This window comes from Pleurodeles waltl, chromosome 9 (genome assembly GCF_031143425.1).
Source record: "Pleurodeles waltl isolate 20211129_DDA chromosome 9, aPleWal1.hap1.20221129, whole genome shotgun sequence".
Lineage (NCBI taxonomy): Eukaryota > Metazoa > Chordata > Amphibia > Caudata > Salamandridae > Pleurodeles > Pleurodeles waltl.
In genome coordinates, this window is record NC_090448.1 from 768,002,448 (window position 1) to 768,023,458 (window position 21,011).

The window sequence follows — 21,011 nt, forward strand, 5'->3', positions numbered from 1 at the left end:
AACAACAAGTGATGGACGGAATGCTGAACATTGTCGAACATTCACCCCCAGTCACAGATCTGGGTTTAATCCATCGTTTTTTTGCTGCCCATGCCATTCCAGTTTGGACCCAGCCATATGCAAATCAGTCTTGACCCTGTTCCCCATGGGAACAGTCCAGCCCGAACTGCTAGGCCAGGTCTTCCCTGGACTGGAAACAAGCATCCTGGGACCGGTTTCGGGGTTTCACCCCTCATCAGCCAGGCTAGCTTGAATCCAGTGGCATGGGAAGCACGGGACCCACGTCTGGGCATACCCTTCCCACTTAGGGCGAAAAATGCAAAAAACAACAAGTGATGGACGGAATGCTGAACATTGTCGAACATTCACCCCCAGTCACAGATCTGGGTTTAATCCATCGTTTTTTTGCTGCCCATGCCATTCCAGTTTGGACCCAGCCATATGCAAATCAGTCTTGACCCTGTTCCCCATGGGAACAGTCCAGCCCGAACTGCTAGGCCAGGTCTTCCCTGGACTGGAAACAAGCATCCTGGGACCGGTTTCGGGGTTTCACCCCTCATCAGCCAGGCTAGCTTGAATCCAGTGGCATGGGAAGCACGGGACCCACGTGCTTCCCATGCCACTGGATTCAAGCTAGCCTGGCTGATGAGGGGTGAAACCCCGAAACCGGTCCCAGGATGCTTGTTTCCAGTCCAGGGAAGACCTGGCCTAGCAGTTCGGGCTGGACTGTTCCCATGGGGAACAGGGTCAAGACTGATTTGCATATGGCTGGGTCCAAACTGGAATGGCATGGGCAGCAAAAAAACGATGGATTAAACCCAGATCTGTGACTGGGGGTGAATGTTCGACAATGTTCAGCATTCCGTCCATCACTTGTTGTTTTTTGCGTCCTATATAAGGCACCATCAACACAGAAGCAGACCCGCTCTGAAGTTTCTGAAAGCTAAGCTTAATTTTAGCCTGTGGTTACAGGTGGGGCTCACCGGCACACATTTTTGGGGACAGCACTTACTGCTAGGCAGGAAAACACTAATAAAGAAATCAGTGACGAAAATGAACACTGAACAGTGACCTAAAGGGGCAGGAAGTTAATGGTGGTGGATGACAGAGACACAAGGAGGAAAGAAGACTAGGCTGTTTTGATATTCGGCACCTCCAACATTTTGTAGAACCAGCCGCGGGTTTCTGAGCAAAAGTGTGGGCCCGGCACCTATCCTTTTACAAATTAAGCTCTGATGAGACAAATTTCCAATATAAAAAAACCTTCCCTATTTGCAAAACTGCAGTAGAATTTTTTTTTCCCAATAATGCAGATGCCCTCACTCTCCAAAAGGTAATTGTAGCCAGTGTGCAAAGCCCGAATATTAACAATTATCCAGCACAACAGATGTTCCCATTTGCACAACGCTTAAATAACATGTGAACAGTGCAAGTGTGGGAGACTTTCAGTTGTCACAACCCCAAGCCTGCACAACGCTGATTAATGTAAGCATGCTTGTTATGGTTTATCCTAGCCATTAAAGAATATCGAAAACACTGTCAACCAGATCTAGTGTCTATGTGAAGTAGCGACTCCACTGCAGCGATCTGTCCTAAAGACAAATTCAAACCCAAATGGGTCTTCTCAGACTTTTATCCTTCTGGGGTTGAAAGAAATTAATGTCATTGCACGGGCTAACAGTAAACATCTGTTTTCTGTCAACAGAGCTACGAGACCCCTCAGAGGTGCATGTGAACTCAACATGTTAACATAAAATGTAGCCATAGCATGATAGCTTCATTTCCATCAATGCTGAAAACGGCATATACAAATTACAGAGCGGGGTGGAACAATGGATTGTGCTACCTCTGTCCATTGTGGGCAGGATAGCCATCATTAAGATGATGGTGCTCTGTAAATGTCTTTACCTTTTCAATAGTCTATCCGTCCCACTGGGTAGGAGCATTTTGATTGCAGGTCCTGCTGACCTGTCTGGTGTGGAGTGGCAGGTGCTCCAAATTGCAAAGGGAAGACCTTACACTTCCTTGTGAGAACAGGGCTTTGAGGCAGGGCCGGCTTTAGGGCGGTGCGAGCGGTGCGGCCACACCGGGTGGTGGCCTGGATTGGGGGGCGCTGACCTCAGGGGGGCGCTATGTATAGCAATAACTTACGAAACTTGCATTTAAAAGCACCTGCTGAAAAGTTCCTTCTGACTCCAGCCTTCAGGAAGCCATTAAAATGTCAAAATACCTCTTGTGATAAATGTTCCTTGCGATATAGAGATCGGAGTTTTGTCCAGCCGCACTTTTGACTCGCCATAAAGTAGGACAGAGGGTTAAAGTGCCTGCTGCAAAGAACAGAGCTATATTTTATGTGGATAGCTGAGTGGATTAGTAAAGCCAGACTTTACAAGCGCTTTAAAACAAATGTATGTGAAAGGGGGCAAAGGAGAGATGAGGGGCACATTAGCAGGGTGGTAGTGAGGGAATCCGAGGAAGTGGTCAAGGGGTGGGGAGGGGCGCCAAAAAAGACTGTCGCGCAGGGCGTCAGCAGCGTTAAAGCTGGCCCTGCTTTGAGGTTCTGGCACGGAGCATTATTGCCATGCTGCACAATCACATTATGCAATTTACTGGTTTGACCCTGAATACAGTGCAGAGTGCTGCATCTCCCAAAAGAGAGAAAGTAGCTAGACATAGGCAAGTTAAAAACTTACATGGCAACAACATTGCTCGGTGAAACACAGCAGATATATACTGTGGGATGCACAAACTGGTCGCTTTTGGACCATGGCAAGACGCTGGAGCATCACTCAGATTTACTTCCTAGAGCTTCACTAACTGATAACCCAGCACTCCACCCGACTCTGGATAGGGGCTTTAAATTTAGACTGGAGCAGGCAGGTTTCTTAACAATAGGCCAATCATTTCATTCTAACCAGTTTATAATGGGTGCCGCCATGCTGGCCGCCAACTTAGAGGGTGCCATTTGTGCTCTGAATTCAGCACTGACCGCATCGTACAAAATCCTGCATTGTGAGCATTATTGACGTTGATTCTTGTGGAAATCAAAGAGGGACAACCATGTTAACATAACCACGCAGGCACGGATGAGCAGTCTTGATGGTGGCCCGTGCACTGCAGAGAATTTATTAATGCTTTGCTTTTTACTTAACCTTCCCCGGATAGGCGACCCGGTTTGTTCATTCGCAAATCGTTGATCCCCAGTCTTAAGCTGATGGGTCATCACCATAAATCATCTTTGACAGCACTCTGTGGCTCAGTTCCCATCCCTTCTGTGGAAGCGAAGCCCCTTGCGGTTTCGATTGTGCTGCGGCTAGGCTTCTCTTGCTACTGATGTGTGACGTTTGCGGCTCTCCTTGGCCGTGCCTGGGCTTCAAGTGCCATGTCCTCTCTGTGACTACCCTCCTTTTTCGCTCTTCCTTTTCCCTTCGGTGCCCCTGCTGTGAGGCATCCCAAGTACACCGCTCTCACACTTCTTCCCATCCGACGGCCTACTGGCCGCCCTACTGTGTCATTAATGCCAGTTATTGGCGCTGCTTCCACCACACTGTCAGTGGTTTCACGACCTCTGACAACTCCCCCTTTCTTCAAGAAGCACCTATCTCTACGCACAAGTTCCTGAGCCCTGACGATGTTCGGGAGCCACCCATCCGGAGACTTGTAGAATACTTGGATCTTGCTATTTTTATGTGGTGTGAACTCACCAGAAGGTATTATTAGCTTCAGTTAGCTCACAGAAAGATACCTTCTTGCTGTGTTGTAGGCCCTGGGAGATTACATGATTTGCCCAGAACCATAGGGTGTTTGCGCAAGCAATGGGACTCGGAGTTGCTTACCCAGTTTGAACATCGCCACCTCCTCAACCCCTTGTTTACCGGTTTGCTCCCCCTTTTGTCTAAAAGCACCAATTGCACCACACAAGTTCACAAGTCTAGGTGATATTTTGGAGGCATATGTCCAGTCCACCTCAGAGTTGGACCCCATCTTCTGAGCAGTAGCCCGGTACTATGAGGTTGACAAACTTGAATCCGACACAGTCCCCACCACACCCTTGCAATGTGTACCCACTGCACTTGTGAGCTTCCTTCGGGCAAACAGGTATCGACCCACATGGTCAAGGTAGGTGGTCCACTCTTGCATGGCTCATATTTCTTCCTTCTGGGCCTCTGTTGCCGCATGCAGCTTTACCCATGACTTGGTCCTTTCTGTCCTGAGCTCCTCAGCACGATCTGTTCTACCACCTCCCATGCTACTTTTCCTGCAGGTGGTTACTTATTTACCAGCCTTAACCTTTGCTAACAGCTTGGCTCAGGTTGATACTACATTCCAGATTATATCCTGAAGCCCCACCTACCCTTATGTGCGGCTATGGGCAGCAACCGAAGGAGTTCCTCAAATTTGGTGATCTTATACACACATAGACCACTAGTGAATGGCGAGGTTGTATAGTTGCATCTGAGAGAGACTTATACCAGAGGCCATGAGTTCCATTGGCAGTGCCATGTGTTTGGAGTACCCCCATGTTGTACCCCCTCATCTCCATGGCCTGATGACTTCCGGTCATCTAGCCATCCCTACAGTTAGCCATCCCTACAGTTATCTTTGACAGTTTGCTAATTTGCCTGATCCTTGGACCCTGGACTCTCATTCGTACCTTGAGTCCTGTTCCCCCTGTGTGCAGCTATTGGGGGGGGGGGACCACTGGATGGATATCACTGAATTCGGTCATTACCAAGCAGTACAGTACCCACCAAAGGTGGTGAGTTTGGCATAGTGCACTTGGACTAAGGGCTGTCATCAGAAGCCATTACTTTTTTTGTGACTTATGAATGGGGTAGCTTCTTGCCCCTGCCTGCATAAGAACCACCCCTGCAGAGGGCCTGTCAGAATGCAGCAGTAGTATGATGTGGGTAGGGCCACTGCAATTATGGAGTTAAAAATAGCAAATATGCCTCACAATGTAACATTTATGGCCGTACTACTCAATTGTCCACCCGCTGCAATTGTTAACTGTCTGGTCATATGCTTCATTTACATAGTATTGGTGCAGTGCTGCCTTTCTTGACAGGTGGTGGTCAGTTGACCTTCTAGAAAAGACCCACCTCTGCATATCGCTATTTTAGTAGTTATTAGATTGAAGCTCGTTCTGTGGAAGGATAGGCTACGTGGCAGGTGTGACAAAAACAAAATTATGTGATAAGGATGTTGCCCACTGAATCGCCTAACTTCAGTGGTCTTGATTATGGCATAGCCTCACAGTTCTTCAGATGTGTCCCCTGGGCCAGTGTGATCAAGGGCAAGGGGCTGCTGTCCTCTGACTACTTCCTTTGTCTCCGTTCAGTTGGGTATTTTGTAATCTTGGCCCATTAGCATCCTAGCATTTGGTATTAGTTTTGACTTTGTACCAGCAACCTCTGGTTACACTATGCTGATGAAATGCAGATAGCTGTATGCCTTCTTGTGCATCGTAATCCCTCATATGCCCTTTCACATTCCAGTGTTATCAAGCAAGTCTGGGATTCACCCTAACCACTTCACCTGTGTGTCTCCTTTAAATAAACGACACTCTTTCTGTAATATGGATAGACTGGGACAGAGCTGGTAGATATTGTCTGTCTGCACATTTATATCATTGCACTTTATGATTATCATACTTGCTGGGATATATTATAATATTCCTTCTGCTGAATGACTTTAGCACTTCCTGTTTGGTGTACGAAGGCAACGGCCCCCCAGCATTATCAGAAACACCCAAGCCACTGCGTATACGTGTACAGCCATAAAGCAGACACTGTCACCCAGTTGTGGACAAAGCCAGCCTAAATTGTAGCACTGGTGCTACTCACTTCCAGCTTAGCTATATGCACCACCAGGCACCAACACAACTCTGCTACCCTTCATTTTATACCCCATGATATTCGTCACGTTGCTTATTTCATAAAGTGGCACATTGAGTCGCACAACAGGGGTGTGGAATTTATTAAAATATCCACTTGTCCAGGGGACAGGTTGCTTCTCAAATCTACTTGTCCTGTAAAAAGATCTACTTGTCCCTTTGGTGCCATGTAGTGTGGCGCCAAATTATGGCAGCAATCTCATTATGTAAGAGCTCTGATAATAGCCCCTCTGATTATGCCAGGGCCACTACCATAGTAGGGCTTGAATACTTGCAGTTTCAATCCCTACTGTAGCAATTTCCTTATTTTGCCACCTTTCTGCAGATCTGCATACTGGGGCTGGAGGAAGCAGTAAGCAATAGTTCCAGGGCTGGAATGCCTTTGAGTCTGCAAACCTACTAACCTGCATGTTTTAAGGATTTTCACCAGCTTCTCTCTAATATTTTCCCATAATAAGAAAGGTTGGACATTTACTCCTGACAATGGCAGAATTAGAACTTCTTCCAGGGTTGGGAAGAAAGTGGCTGGAGGGAAAATGAACTTGCAAATGCTCAATAGATTTTCACATGAGCAAATCTACACATGCGTATTTACCCATGCTAAAATACAGTTCACAAATATTTTATAGGGGTACGACATATACCATGGGCGCACTTTTGTGACTTTCTTTAAGAATTTGGGGCCACATGTAGGTAGGTTCAGATTTGCGACCCGCAAATTGCGAGTCAGAGTGACTTGCAATTTGCGAGTCGCAAATCAGAATGTAGGATGGTGTCCCTGACACCATCTGTGATTCGCAAGGGCTTCGCAAATGCCCACCTCATGAATAATCATGAGGTGGGTCGCAATTTGCGACCCCCTTGCGAATGGCGGCCCTCACAGGGATGGTGGCCTGCTGGAGACAGCAGACCACCATGTCTGTGACTGCTTTTCAATAAAGCAGTTATTTTTTTTTTTTTCGTAATGCAGCCCGTTTTCCTTAAAGGAAAATGAGATGCATTACAAAAACGAAAAATGAAACGTTTTCGTTTCATTTTTTCAGAGCCTGCTCTGAAAAAATGTTTACAGTGACATTCACAATGGGGAAGGGGTTCATGGGGACCCCTTCCCTTTTGCGAAAGTGTGAGCACCCATTTGAAATGGGTGCAAACTGCGATTGGTTTGCGTTCGCAAAACAATCCTACATTGCACTGCGAGTCGCAATTAGGAAGGGAACACCCCTTCCTAATTGCGAGTCGCAAACCCGTTTTGCGATTCGGTAACCAGGTTACCGAATCACAAAACTGGGTTTGTGCATCGCAATGTGCTTTTTGCACGTCGCAAACAGCGAAAGTCGCTGTTTGCGACATGCAAAAAGCTACCTACATGTGGGTCTTGGTCCCTAATTAGGTCTGGTGTTAACAAAGACATTTTGTTTTTATTAAACTTCTATTTCTCTCTCTTTCGGCTGGCTTTACTGTGAGTGATCGCATTCTGCTCTTCCACAAGGAGCATATTGGCACACAAAGTAGTTTTGTTCAGTGTCAGGAACTACAGTGGCAATCAGTGACGTAACGAAACTGGAGGGTGCCCCTTTGCAAAGAACATGGAGGAGCCCCCTCTCCAGACTCACTCAGGGCAGGTGCTGTGCTGAAGGGGCCCCCTGGAGGGCGGCTGCAGGGCCTTTGTTATGCCACTGGTGGCGACGTGTGCTTTTAGAGTTCAAAAACGTTTTTTTTTTTTTTTGCCAGTGTTTGTTACAATGTTGAGGGCCTGGTAGCTCCCACAGCAATAAAGTGTTACAAAAGCCATGTCAAAACAAGACACGCATTGATAAAACTAAAAGACTTATAAAATTATGACAGATCAGTTGGCTTTGTCAGTGTTTGTTTATTTTCATGCTTCCCATAATCGTGTTGAAAATGGTTACACTGATTTTCCATTAGAAATATTTTTGGGAAATACTAGCATGCATCAAAACATTTTAATATATGACACTTCATTTGCATCTAATCAGAGAGCATTCTGGGAGCATTATACTTAGACTCATAGCCTAAACTTTTCAAACATGTGTATACACATTTTATATTTTTTGTACTGGAACCAACGTCAGTAGTGAAGTGTGACCTTAAAACATTTATTTACAGCACCCACCCTAATAATGAAGGCTTTCAAATAATGAACCATAAATACAACTTCGAACAGCATTATCTTTCAGAAACACATTACCTCAACTGCGGAGAGTTCCACTCTCTGTAAACAAGCAGCCAAAGGGTTTGTGCTGCAGAGGGTTGGGCCTACTTGTCCCAAGGACCTGCCTACCTGCTGTTATTTCTGAGTGAAATCCTCCACCTTTACCTGTATTTCTGGTTAACACTCTGCATTATTTACCTTCACTGGTTTGACCACTCTAGGGAGGATCTTGATAAATGTAAAGTAGGGACCGCAGCTAACTCTCAGCTTGTCTTCATGTTAACTGCTATGGAACAAATCTGCATAAATCTTCCATTTCTCCCTTCGAGGAAGTGGCAGCTCCCCTGAGTTGTGCATGTATAAAGCTTGCAGTCTTGGTCATTTTAATCTTTCCACAGCATCCTCTGGTCACATTACATTAATGTATTTTGTCGTGCCACATTACCAGACATCCCCTAAATAACACGCAGGGAGGAAAATGCTTTCCACTTTCAGTCGTTTGTTAGGAATTTCTGGCGAAATACTTTCTGACCTTTTAATGAGAGTAAATACGATTGTATTTATCTATTTATTTTCTTTCAAACAAGGAGGAACTTCTCCCTCTCATTTCGGTGTGCCACTGAGCAGAGCGTTCGAGCAGTTATCACTAGCTCGGGTGAAACTCTTTAAGATGTAAAGTAGGTTGACAAATTATAGCCGAGGGTCACAGTAGCATTACCTCCCGTCCCTCCCTCGCCTTCCTTAACCAAAGAGGCTCCCTTGCCTCACCCAGACTCCTCCCCTCTCTTCTTAAAAGAGCCCCCCACCCCTACCCACTCCTGTTTTCTTTTGCCTCCTTACCTGTGAGACTTACCTCTTCTCTCCTCCTTGGCGTGGCTGAGTGGGGCATCGTTTTTCTTCCTCGGCGCTGATCGCGGGACCTCCGGTTCCGTCTTCCCTTCGCTCGGCTTCTGGCGTGTTGGAGGCATGCAAGGCTGCCTCTCGTTGGTTTCCTGCTGAGTCGTCTGACGCGGTCGGACGGCTCTGCTGTGGCTGGGGCTGTGGTTCAGGGATGGCAGTGTTGCGGAGCCCTTCGGTCGCCCGGCAGCATCTTTCCTGTGTTTTCTGGGGGTAAGGTGGGCGTTTGGACCTGCGTTTTTAAAATATTTTCATTATTTCTCCTGATTGGGGGACCTTTTGGATGTCATGCTCTGATTGGTGATTGGTCTAGCCGTTTTTGGACTTTTTAAAACCAGGTTTATGGTTTTTGGTCATTTGGTTGGTTTCATCATGTCGAAGAAGGTTGCTAAACGCAGGAGAGTGATTTCTTCCTCCTTCTCTTCTGAGAATGAGGGGGTTCCGGTGCCATTGCAGTCTGACAGGGTAGTTGGGCCTGAGGTGAATGGTTCTGCTCCTCTTACGGCTCATGAGGAAGTTCAGGACATGATTGAAGTGGCAGTTTCCAGAGCTCTCCAGGCGGGAGCTGTTTGTGCAGGTCGTCCCTCGGCTGCCCACACCTCCGTGGACGCTGGTTCTTCTTCTTCTGAAGGAGATGGTCCTTCTACGTCTATTCTGGAGGCAAATATGTGTCTTGTGAGGGTATGTGGAATAGTCTGGCTCACGTCTGGGATGATTTGGTTTTCCTGCTTTTTAACCTGCAGGGGAGGATTCTTCCCTGTTTCCTCAATATGTGACGCCTTCTTGGTTTGCTACGCCTTTCCTGGCGTCTGTTAACGACATTGTTTTCAGGGAATGGAAGGAGGTGGACAAAGCCCTGGTTCCCCGTTTTCTGCAGAAGTTATATTTGCTGGAAGGGGAGGATGTTCTGCTTCCTTCTGTTCGTTTGGATTCCATGCTGGCTTCCTTGATTGGTAAAACAGCTGTCAATCCTGAAGACTGTGCTCTTTCTGATGCCAGCGATCGGAAGGATGACTCTGGTTTGAAGAGGTCCTTTTCTTCTTGTAATTTGACTCTTCGGGCTGGTATTTTTTCAGCTTATTCTGCACAGTCCTTGGTTCGGGACTTTGACAAGCTTGCGGTGGTTGTGCAGGAGGGGTCGGAATGTTCTGAATTACTGTCCATGATGGAACAATAGGTCAGTTTTTTGGCTGATTTTTCCTCAGATATTATCCGCTCTTTGGCTCTGGCTTCTGGGGCTGTAATTGGGGCATGCAGATCTCTTTGGTTGTGTCAGTGGAAGACTGATCCTAGGGAGAAAGCGGCTCTTCTTCGGCTTCCCTTTGAGGGTCAGGCTCTATTTGGGGATCAATTACCTGCAATGATCTCTAAGGCTTTTAAGGACCCCAAGCATGCTTTGCCTTATAAAGGTGGTTCCGCATCTGGCAAAGGGTGGAAGACTCACTCCAAGTCCTCTCTGAAGTCTGTTCCTCTGTCCTCGTCTTCCAGGAAGCGTAGGTTTCAGCCTAGGTTTTCTCCTAGGAGGTATGTTCCTTCGTCGAAAGGGGCTGCTAAGAAGGGTTCCTGACAATCAAGGTGTCGGAGAGTGCCCAGTGGGAGGAAGGCTGAGACATTTTCTGTCCGTCTGGAAAGAGGATGTCAAGGATCAGTGGGTACTGAACTTTGTTGAAAATGGATACGCCATAGAGTTCGATCTTGTTCCTCCAGACACTGGGGTTCGTCTGACTCCTTTACCTGTGGAGAGTGGCAGGCAGGAGGCGTTGGTGGAGGGACTCTGGTCCTTGCTGTGAAAAGGGGCCATTTGCAGGGTGCCTGTGGAGGAATGGGGAAAGGGAGCTTATTCTGTTCTGTTTCTTGTTCCAAAACTGACAGGGGGTTTCCGCCTGTTTTGAATCTGAAATGGGTGAACTCTTGGATCAAGACTGTGCACTTCCGAATGTTGTCCATTCAGGATATTCTTCCTCTCATTTTGCCAGGGGAATTTTTTGGATCTCTGGATCTTCAGGATGCTTACCTCCACATGCCTGTCGCAGTGTCTTCTCAAAGGTTTCTGCACTTTGCAATAGGTCCTGATCATTTTCAGTTTTGTGTTCTTCCCTTTGGCCTAAAGTCAGCTCCCAGAGTCTTCACGAAAGTACTAGCTCCTCTCGTGGTACTTCTGCATGGGGAAGGGGTGTTTGCACATCCTTATCTGGACGATCTGTTGATTCAGGCTCCAGATGAAGCTCTCATGAGGTTGCATGTGAGAAGAGTCTTGGGGTCCTCCAGGGTAACGGTTTCTTGATCAATTGGGGGAAATCAGATTTGGTGCCTTCCCAGGACCTGGTATTTATCGGGGCTCCATCACTGACTCTAAGGGGGTTGGTGACGATGTCAGACAGGAGATGGGAGGGTCTTCAGGCTCAGGTGACAACTGTGCTATCTCAAGTGGCTCCAAGAGCTCTCCAGTGGTTGCTACTGCAGGGTCACTTGGCTTCAGTGATCTTCCTGGTTCCTTGAGCAAGGTTTAATCTTTTTTGTCTGGTGAATTTGTTCCTATCCCAATGGTCTCCTGATCCTTGCACTCTACGAACTTGCATTCCTGTATCGGCTTGCATTCGCAGGGAGTTGGGTTGGTGGATGGTGCTGGCACCTCTACAGATTAGGGTGCCTTTGTCTCCGCCGCTGCCTGTAGTATTAATGACGGATGCCAGTCTCTCTGGATGGGTGGCTTGGCTGGGGTCGGGACAGGTTCAGGTCAACAGACGGGGGGGACCAGATTCCATTCTCTGAATCTAGTTGCTCCAGTGATTTTTTTGTGGGCCCAGCATTCATTTCTGTCACTTCAGGCCTCATACATTCAGGGGTCGGACAATGTTCTCGCGGATCGGTTGAGCAGGGTCATTCCTTCCTCCCATGTGTTCTCCCTTCGGGTGTCTCTCTTCCATTGTCTGGTTCGTAAATGGGGTTGTCCGGCTGTGGACTGGTTTGCCTCTCTGGAAAACACGAAGGTGGGGATGTTCTGCTCCCAGTATCAATGTCCTCAGGCCTGGGCTGTGGACGTTCTGACGTGTCAGTGGCCACAGGGTCTTCTTTATGTGTTCCCTCCTTTTCAGTTGATCCGATCTTTTCTTGTAAGGGTGCGGCAGGTAGGGGTCAGGTGATTTTGATCGCTCCCCAATGACCTTGTGCGAATTGGTTTCCTCTGCTTCAGCGGTTAACTTTCGGGTCAGAGTGGGCGCTTCCTCTCCATCCCTCTCCGCTGGTGTTTCCTAATCTCTCCAGGGGATCATTCCTGAGACTACACTTGACGGCTTGGAGGTTGAACGGCAGGGTTTGACGGGGCTAAGGGTTCCTCGTCCTTTGGCTGTGACTTTGCAGGCTGCTAGGCGTCAGTCCATGTTGCGTTCCTATGGACATCAGTGGAAGGTTTTTTACTCCTGGTGTTTGGGACAGCATAATGGCTCTACGGTTGCTTCTCTGTTTGTGATCATGCAGTTTGTGCAGGATGGGATGCGTATGGGGTTGTCTGTGGCTACGCTGCGTGTTCAATGGGCGGCGATCCAAGCTTCTCGTAGTTTTTAGCGTAATCTGGCAGATGAGGGTCATTTGATGCCCACATTTTTTCAAGGTCTGGTGAATTTATTTCCGAGACCGGTGCGTTCTTTCCCTGGTTGGAATCTGCAGATGGTGCTGGATGCGTTGATGGACCCTCCTTTCGAGCCATTGGGGGATATTGATTTAAGACATTTGACATTGAAAACTTGTTTTTTGGTGGCTATTACGTCGGCCAGGCGTTTGGGGGAATTGAGTGCTTTGTCATGCTCTTTTCCTTTTTGCAAGGTCTTTCCTGATCAGGTTGTGCTGGTTCCTGTTCCCTCTTTTGTGCCTAAAGTTAATTCAGCTTTTCATGGTCGTCAAGAGGTGATTCTTCCTGCTTATTGTCCTGACCCTTCCTCGGTGGAGGAGGTCCGATTACATGTTTGGACGTGCAACGGGCCTTGTTTTGTTATTTACAGGTGGTTACTGACTTCCGTAAGGGGAATTCCTTGTTTGTTAATTTTGGTTCGGCCAAGTAAGGGGAAAAGCCTTCTACTGCTTCCGGTCAATGGTTTTGTTGGCCTATAATTTGAGAGGGGTGGTGCCTCCTGCTGGGATTCAAGGGCGTTCTACACTGGGTATGGCTACTACTGTGGCTGAGTTGCAGGGCGCTCCAGTGGTGGAGATTTGTAGAGCCGCTACTTGGGCGTCTCCGTCCACTTTTGTGAAACACTACCGTATTGCTGAATTGGGGTGTTTGGAGGCGGTTTTGGGGCACAGGGTTTTGTCCTCTATGAAGCAATAGGGGTTTTCTCTTTGTATGACCTGGTTGTGATTAAATATGTTTTTTCTGCATTGCAACTCAGTTGTCTGTCTCCTGTTTTTCTTGCTATGTCTCATTGGTTAAGGAAGGCGAGGGAGGGACGGGAGGTAATGGTCCATTACTTATCGTTAATGGCATTACTCCTGGTCCTACTCCCTCACCTTCCTTCAAGTTCCCTCCCTCCCTCTTGGTACAGGACAACTGAGTTTTTTGTTGGCTTGTTTCTGTACAGGAGTGGGTGGGGGAGGGGGGCTCTTTTAAGAAGAGAGGGGAGAGGTCTGGGTGAGGCAAGGGAGCCTCATTGGTTAAGGAAGGCGAGGGAGTAGGACTAGGAGTAATGCCATTAACGGTAAGTAATGGACGCATTACCTGCACTGTGACCGGAATCCTAGAGTAAGTGTTTCGTAGGGGCTGTCTTTAACACTGAATATTTAAAGAGTTCAGACCACAGTCTGACTTGCCTCAGTGCACTAGTTACAGGGACATACTTACCTGACAGAAGAGGTTTCTATGAATAAAATCAATTGTAATCATTAAAAGGACCTTGGAATGATCAAACGCTGATTGATTTGATACTGGAACCTGGCCTGCAGGTTCAACATAGGTCTCCAAACCAGAAGCATGTATCCACTCAGATGAGAAAGTCCCCGGTAGAATGTCCACGGGCCCCTCCTTGTCCTCGCCTCTGTGGCAGGTGCCTGTCTCTTTAAGGCCATCCAGTGCCTGTGAGGACCTGCAGTTCAGCACTCCACGCGCGGTGTCTGGGCTCTTGCTGCGTTCGCCTCTCACCCTCTGCTAGTGCAAAGTGATCTCAAAGAGATGGGACACCTCACTTGCAAGGGACTGATGCTGTCACTGTTCGACTTCAATGCTGAGAAACATTGGGCAGCAGTTTTTCACACTAATTCAGATGTGCAAACACGAGTTTAGGGGCTCGACAATTCTGTAACATTTCTCTATTTAAAAGCCATATATTTGTATTTCAGAATCCCAACATTTCAACCATCTCTAAGCGCTTTAAGATATTCAAGGGTCTAGCAGGCACGGATCCTCCATTATGGGGGAGGAGCGTCGCCCTCTCCCCTCACAAGCAGCATAAGCTGCAACGCATTCACCACAAAGGAATAATAAACTAGGGCCCATATTTATACTTTTTTAGCGCCGCATTTGTGTCATATTTTGACTCAAAAGCGGTGCAAACTTGCAAAATACAATTGTATTTTGTAAGTTTGCACCGCTTTTGCATCAAAAAGCGGTGCAAATGTGGCGCTAAAAAAATATAAATATGGGCCTAGGTTTATTATTCCTTCGTGGTGAAAGCAGCGGGGCTTAGGGGATGACAGCCTCGTAGGGCAGTGCACAGAGCACTCCCCTCAGAGTGCATGTGTGTTAGGCCGGCCGTCTTGGGCCTGCCAAACACACATGCACTGGAGGCTCTCTCGACACTGTTGCCAGGCTGGAGAGAGCCTACACGGGCTCCCAGTCTGCCTGGAAGTGCAGCCCTAATGTTCGTCTCGCGCTCAGCTCGTCAGAATCAACGCGCAGCTCTGTACATTGCTAGACCACACTCAGGCCCTCATTCTGACCTTGGCGGGCGGCGGAGGCCGCCCGCCAAAGTCCCGCCGTCAGATTACCGTTCCGCGGTCGAAAGACCGCGGCGGTCATTCTGACTTTCCCGCTGGGCTGGCGGGCGGTCGCCTTCAGACCGCCCGCCAGCCCAGCGGGAAAGAGGCTTCCACGATGAAGCCGGCTCAGAATCGAGCCGGCGGAGTGGAAGCTGTGCGACGGGTGCAGTTGCACCCGTCGCGTATTTCACTGTCTGCGCAGCAGACAGTGAAATACATGTAGGGGCCCTCTTACGGGGGCCCCTGCAATGCCCATGCCAGTGGCATGGGCACTGCAGGGGCCCCCAGGGGCCCCGCGACCCCCCCTACCGCCATCCGGATCCCGGCGGTCCGACCGCCGGGATCTGGATGGCGGTAGGGGGGGTCGGAATCCCCGCGGCGGTGCAGCAAGCTGCGCCGCCGTGGAGGATTCAATGGGGCGGCGGTACACTGGCGGGAGCCCGCCAGTGGTGCCGGTCCGACCGCGGCTTTACCGCCGCGGTCGGAATCCCCATTGGAGCACCGCCGGCCTGTCGGCGGTGCTCCCGCGGTCCTCCGCCCTGGCGGTCAAAGACCGCCAGGGTCAGAATGAGGGCCTCAGTGCTTAGTTTGTAAATATAAACACTGCCCAAGGCCTTCCTCTTAACCACGTGGCTGCTGCAGTTAAATGTGTGAACACAGAATACTGCAGCAGAGGAATCCTGAAGCCCTCTCCGGCCTCTTCAATCCATTTAAAGCCAATCCCTGCCCCTCCAGCTCACTCTTGCAGCTTTCTTCTTTCTCCCATTGTGACACTTTCCCATCAGTATTTTTTCTTGCAGTAAATGCTTGAGGCAGAAAAATAAGTGCCGGCCCTCAAAAATAAGTGCAAACAACAAGCACAAATTAAACACTGACCACACTAACCTTGCCATCATCCCTCAAGTCAGCCACAGTAGGTCAGCATATCCTGTGCCCTTGGTGGGCTGCTCCCTGAGAGCATTGCCCTGCTGGTTCCAGGAGCTCCTGTGAGGCCTGTACTTCTGGTTGTGATGTCCTCTTTGTGCCCTAAACACCTGTAGCCTGCTCCTGGGCACCACCTTCCTGGCTGCAGGTGCCTTTATGAATTGACTGGAGTGCTCCTCCTGCAATTCCTCTTTCACCGTAATCTGAAATCGATGCAATCCTTTGTTTCTTGCCCTAGTGGAAGCTCCCGTCGCCTGCTCTTGCTCTTACTCAGGCTTCCCACTTCAAGGCCATCCTCAAGCTGGCCCGCCGCTTGCTACTGCCGTCCTGGTTGCAGGTGCCCATACGGAGGGACAGATGTGCACCTCCTGCGACTCCTCATTTGTGGTTCCCTGTTGCTGCTCCTCAGCAACCCCGTCCTAGCTGCAGGTGCCAGCACTGCCGAATGGTGGGACAAAGGGGTGTTTGCTCCTCGCTATTCCTCCTCACTAATACTTTATGGTTGTCACCACCCCACACCTCCAGGATGCCTGCACCTCTGACGCTGCTGCTCTCTTAATAGCCGTCTGTCCATGGCTCGCCGACCGCACTCCAGCATCTCTGCCGGTAGTTCCCATCCTTTAGCAATGATGCGTTGTTTTTCTCATGCTGAATCTTTGGTGGTGGTGGTGGTGACAACATATGCAGTCAGCAGGTTTCTCAACAGTAGGGCAACAATTTAATTCTGAACAGTTTATAATGGGTATCACCGCCCTGGGTGCCAACTCAGAGGATGCCATTTGTGCTCTGAATTCAGCATTGGCCACATCGCACAAAATCCTGCAATTTGAGCACTGCTGTCCCTCTTTAATTTACATGACGTTGATCCTCGTGGATATCAAAAAGGGACATAACCACATGAGCGCTGATGACTTAGGCCCTGATTGCAAGTCTGGCAGTCCTACGACTTCCAGACTCACGGTGGGGGTCGGACCACCTCCAAAATGGCGGTCCGACAGCCACATCATGACCGTGGCGAAAGCACCATGGTCCGATGGCAGGCACTGTCTCTTTTTCTCCAGCCGATGACCTGGCGGTGCCGGCGGTCTCAATCTGCTAGGGCAGCGCTTCAAGCAGCACTGCCCTGTGGATTACAACTCCCGTGTCTGCCAGCTGGCAGAGACGGGGTGCTGTGGACCCCGTGGGGACCCCTGAGCAGCCCATGCACTCGGCATGGTCAGTGCAGGGGCCCCCATGGACAGCCCCGTCGCATTTTTCACTGCCTGAATTACAATGTTGTGGGTAGTTTCGCGCTGGCCCAGCGAGAAACTCATGATAGGGCCAGTGAGTATAAGATCGGAGTGGCAGTCTTCTAACCTAATGAGTTTGGCGGGCGGCCTGCGCCACCTGCCAAACTCGGAATGAGGCCCTCAGTCTTGAGGCCGGCCCATGCACTGCAGTGAATTTAGTACTGCTTTGCTTATTGCTTATTGGGCACACAACCTCGTGTCTATTTGATTTCAATATTGGCAGTGGCTATAAGAAGCGAGTTCCATTCTAGGCAGCATATTAAAGGTCAGTCTGAGTCATCAGCAGTAAATAAAGTAAGCAAACACAAAAAGGTTTGTTAAAATTATTACAAACAATTATACATAAAGTTCTATTTTAGTATTTCCAGACATTTGCAGACTCTTAAAACTTTAAACTTGAATAACCCGCCAATGTTTTTCTTTGAGATAGGTGGCAGTCCCAATTCCTAGATTTCCTTTTATGCACTTCAACCCCTGCTTTTTCACTCTCTGAAGCGGCATAGCTTCCGTTGATGCAGCTGGACAGTGCCGTCAGGTCCCAGAGGACTGATGGGCCCAGTGAACCCTTATTATTGCTGTAGTCAGTGGGCCCATTTCCTTCTTTAGCCCAGGGCCCATGACACATTGGCTACACTGCTCATTGCCAATGGATTTGAATACGTTTTTCTCAAAAAAGCGACAGGCACCACAATGTCAAAAATCGCTGAACTGTTGTAACTGTACCCCATTAGTCTAGTAAGCATATTGAATTTTATTATGAAGTGTTTTTTATTCCTGACAAGGCGTTGAAAGATGTATTCCTCTAGGAGGACATTGTTTTAACACAAAAATAATGTAAATTCATTTTGAAGCCTATTGACAATCATGTTCTGATGGTTGACATTGACAAGAATGTGGTAATTTGGGCTCAATAACGTACATTTACAAACTGGTGAGGCAGAGAATTGTGGTTCCTAATTCAAACAAAAAGTTATAGCGATTTATTGAATTTGATTGAAAGTTAAGTTCTTTAAAGCATTAAAATGTGCTTTGAGGGAGATTAATTTATTCCAGTAAGAAAGGGAATGAAACCCGAACAGAAGGTACTCAAGTTCATTATGTAGGGTCCGAAAAAGGTCTTCATGAATGTTTGTGGCTTGAACTGTGATGCAAAATAACAGAGAAAGAAGGTGCATTAGCATTTCCTCGATATGGAACATTTAATACAAGAATTCTTGAGAACCTGAGGCGTGCACTTTATAAGATGAAACTTTCTCTGAGAACTGCACAATTTGAAACACTAAGGGGTATATTTATACTCTGTTTGCACTGAATTAGCGTTATTTATTTTTACTCTAATTCAGTGCAAAACGAACTCCATATTTATACTTTGGTGCTAGACCCGTCTAGCGCCAAATTTATGGAGTTAAAGTCATTTTTTGGAAGTGGAAACCTACATTGCCTTAATGAGATGCAAGGTAGGCGTTCCCATGCAAAAAATGATTCCATGATCTTAACACCATATTTATACTCCAATGCAAAAATGGTGCAAGGGAGGGAGGAGGGGTCAAAAAATGGTGCAAAGCTTGCTTTGTCCCATTTTTTAAAGCCTGAGTCAGGGCAGGCATTTGGGGACCTGTGGGCCTATTATCATGGTGGAACACCATGGAATAAGCCCACAGGTGCCCATCCCAGGCACGAGGGGCACCCCCACCCACACCAGAGGGACTGCGGAGGATGGGGGACGCCATCTCAGGTAAGTACAGGTAAGATTGCATTTTATTTTTTAAAGTGCCATAGGGGCACCAGAAATGGGCCCCCATACATGGCACAGGGTGCAATGGCCATGCCAAGGGGACCCTTGTCCTCTGTGCTGGCCAATGGGGTGGTGGGCATGACTCCTGCCTTTTATAAGGTAGGAGTCATGTGGCATGGTAGGTTTAGCACCATAAAATGACGCTAATCTGGTTAGAGTCATTTGTTTTTACTCTAACCTGCCTAAAGTCATTTTTTGGTGCTAAACCCCCTTCTTCTATACCGCCAGCCCCACCCGACTAAGGTCCTTTTTTTAAACTCTGGCCTACCCTTTGCACCGGCTTGCACCATTCCATAAATATGGTGCCCTGCTGGTGCTCAGAAATGGTGCAAGCCGGTGCTAAACTTTTAGGTGCAAAACTGACTTAGTGCAGTTTTGCACCAAAAAGTATAAATAAGGGCCTTAATATTTGGGAGCATGTCAGAAACTGAAAAAAATATGAGAATAGAATGTAGAGAACCTTACAGACGTTTTCAGAGGCCAGATGGGATGACGAGCAGAAAGCTTGGAGAGCAGAAAATATTGAGGAAACTAGATTGTATCCAGCTATTTCTAGTGAAAAAGAAGAAAGCACTGAACCAAAGAGTAAGTGAAAAACAGAAAAGGTAACAGCTACAGAAAAACAAAAAGACTGAGACATACAAGAGTGATTCAGATGATGAATATTTAAATCAGATATTGTTAAATCGTCCGCTTCCATACCACTCTATAGAAATAGGAGCACCAAGTGAAGCTGCACTAGACGTAACCCATAATGTGCCTACTGCTCCAGTTGCACAAACCCTGAATCAGATAGTGGCAGATATATTTGCAAGCTCAGTGACACAGATACCTAGTGTGAATCAACCAGTTCAGAGCTTTGGCACAATTTAGGTTGTACAAAGTCCTAATGTGAATCAGGTTGTACCAAATTCTAACATGAATCAGTTAGTACAGACACTGTATGCAAATCAGCTTTCACAGAATTTTGGCTCAAATCAGTTTGAACAAACTTTTAGTCCAAATCAACCAGTACAAATGTCCGGTCCAAATCAACCCATGCCAAATGTTCCTCTGACTCAAACAGGACAAAATAAAGTACTACCTTGTTAGGGCAAAGTGTAGGAATGGCAATTCCCCATAACCAGACAAATTATATTGGTCCAGATGCATTAACAGTTCATGTATCCTCCATTGGTCCTGTTGTTCCTTTGTAAGCTCCAGGTAAGTCTGAAAGTAATGCGCACTAATTAAATGTCCTGACTCTTCCCAATACTCCAGATACATCCAATGGGATGTCACCATACAGGATACAGAGATCAGTATATTTAAATGATTTCTAAGTGAAGGGAGTTCATTCTCTTTTAAGACCATTAACCTGTACCCAGGTTTCATATCCACCTTCAATGACAAGTCAGACAGGTTTTACTCCTGATGCAAGGTTTCCTCAGAGATTCTCACCTTATTTTGTGCCCAGGTTAGAGTGGACACCAAAGGTTAATTGTAACACCCCACAAGGAAGAATACTTTTAACGCACCAGTAAACATGTTTATTGCAAGTACCCCGTATCAGCAAATTGCAAGACCATCAAGTGCAGAAGTGTTACAGAATAATCCAGTGAGTTAAGGCGGTTTCAATGCACAGCAATTAAAGACGGGCTAAATAATTTGAGTCCTGATGGTCCAACAGGCGTACCAAATTGCAGAGCAAAAGCAGACAACATTCTTGAGAAAGGACAGGCTAATGAAAGTTATCTGAAGTGGCCAAGAAATATGATGTTGATTTGGAGAAATCTAAGCCCTTAAAGAGAAGATACTGATTAGAATTTAGTGACAAGGATATACTTTTTTATTCCGCCCGCGGAATTGGAGGCAATTAGTAATTCTGCATTACTCTTGTAATGCTGAATTGCTAATACATTTTTCCGCTCCTCTGATGGAATAAAATCAGCTCTTGCTGGGCCGCATTAGCACTAGAGCAGGAGAAAAGAAGTGACTCTGAGTTGCGCAGGGGATTCAGATCAGTAGTGCGAGTATGCTGCAGAGACCAGTGGCTTGACTCTGAGAATGAAGGATATGAGTCTGCTCAGC

General features: G+C 47.6%; 1 protein-coding gene across 1 annotated transcript in view; it reads left to right on the plus strand.

The window, feature by feature from the left end:
* LOC138258715 (somatostatin receptor type 1-like) overlaps window positions 1-21,011 on the plus strand; it is a 283,334-nt gene that overhangs the window by 118,229 nt on the left and 144,094 nt on the right. The gene's annotated exons all lie outside the window — the stretch shown is intronic.